This window comes from Bison bison, unplaced genomic scaffold (assembly GCF_000754665.1).
Source record: "Bison bison bison isolate TAMUID 2011002044 unplaced genomic scaffold, Bison_UMD1.0 scf7180017864365, whole genome shotgun sequence".
Classification (NCBI taxonomy): Eukaryota; Metazoa; Chordata; class Mammalia; order Artiodactyla; family Bovidae; genus Bison; species Bison bison.
The window spans coordinates 3,197,235-3,199,157 of NW_011494937.1; positions in this window are offsets into that span (position 1 = coordinate 3,197,235).

Here is a 1,923-nt window from a genome sequence, read left to right on the forward strand (position 1 = left end):
TAAGTTAAACAAACAGGGTGACAATATACAGCCTTGACGAACTCCTTTTCCTATTTGGAACCAGTCTGTTGTTCCATGTCCAGTTCTAACTGTTGCTTCCTGACCTGCATACAAATTTCTCAAGGAGCAGATCAGGTGGTCTGGTATTCCCATCTCTTGAAGAATTGTCCACAGTTTATTGTGATCCACACAGTCAAAGGCTTTGGCATAGTCAATAAAGCAGAAATAGATGTTTTTCTGGAATTCTCTTGCTTTTTCCATGATCTAGTGGATGTTGGCAATTTGATCTCTGGTTCCTCGGCCTTTTCTAAATCCAGCTTGCACATCTGGAAGTTCACGGTTCACATATTGCTGAAGCCTGGCTTGGAGAATTTTGAGCATTACTTTACTAGCGTGTGTGATGAGTGCAATTCTGCGGTAGTTTGAGCACTTTTGGCATTGCCTTTCTTTGGGATTGGAATGAAAACTGACCTTTTCCAGTCCTGTGGCCACTGCTGAGTTTTCCAAATTTGCTGGCATATTGAGTGCAGCACTTTCACAGCATCATCTTCCAGGATTTGAAATAGCTCAACTGGAATTCCATCACCTCCACTAGCTTTGTTCCTTTCTAAAGCCCACTTGACTTCACATTCCAGGATGTCTGGCTCTAGGTGAGTGATCAAACCACTGTGATTATATTGGTCATGAAGATCTTTTTTGTACAGTTCTTCTGTGTATTCTTGCCACCTCTTCTTAGTATCTTCTGCTTCTGTTAGGTCCACACCACTTCTATCCTTTATCGAGCCCATCTTTGCATGAAATGTTCCCTTGGTATCTCTAATTTTCTTGAAGAGATCTCTAGTCTTTCCCATTCTGTTGTTTTCCTCTATTTCTTTGCATTGATCACTGAAGAAGGCTTTCTTATCTCTTCTTGCTATTCTTTGGAACTCTGCATTCAGATGCTTATATCTTTCCTTTTCTCCTTTGCTTTTCACTTCTCTTCTTTTCACAGCTATTTGTAAGGCCTCCTCAGACAGCCATTTTGCTTTTTGGCATTTCTTTTCTATGGGGATGGTCTTGATCCCTGTCTCCTGTACAATGTCACGAACCTCCGTCCATAGTTCATCAGGCACTCTATCTATCAGATCTAGGCCCTTAAATCTATTTCTCACTTCCACTGTATAATCATCAGGGATTTGATTTAGGTCATACCTGAATGGTCTAGTGGTTTCCCCTTCTTTCTTCAATTTAAGTCTGAATTTGGCAATAAGGAGTTCACGATCTGAGCCACAGTCAGCTCCTGGTCTTGTTTTTGCACTGTATAGAGCTTCTCCATCTTTGGCTGCAAAGAATATAATCAATCTGATTTTGGTGTTGACCATCTAGTGATTCCATGTGTAGAGTCTTCTCTTGTGTTGTTGACCCAGCACAGCCAAAAATAAATAAATAAAATTATTAAAAAAAAACTCTTCAATTTTCTCACTGCATTTATTGGGCACTTCAGATTACCTTGGAGCTATCAATGTACTCATCTACCTTTCCTCTGGATATTGAAGGATGGAGACGGAAGATCTGCCCCCACAAAGGGTAGATGGCCTAAGTAAGGCAACTGGCTCCAGGGCAAGAGGGATCATCCCAGGAGACTCAAGTGTGCTGTTTCCTGAGCTAAGTAGTGCTGTTCACAGGTGAACCGTCTGCAGTGTCTGTGGCCCAGAGGAGTGTGTGTGTGTGCGTGCGGGGGGGGTGGGGGGGTGGGGTGGGGGGGTGGGGGGTGGTGCTCGAATTTTCAAAGCTTCTCATTAGCCAAATGTGTACCATCACTTCTTCCCTTAGGCAGTTCAAATCCTTAAGGAGCACAGATCTTAGAAGGGAGAACTCCTGCATGGCTGACTTCCTGACCCTGAGAGAACAGACAGGTATGTCCTCACCCCCCCCCCCCCCCCA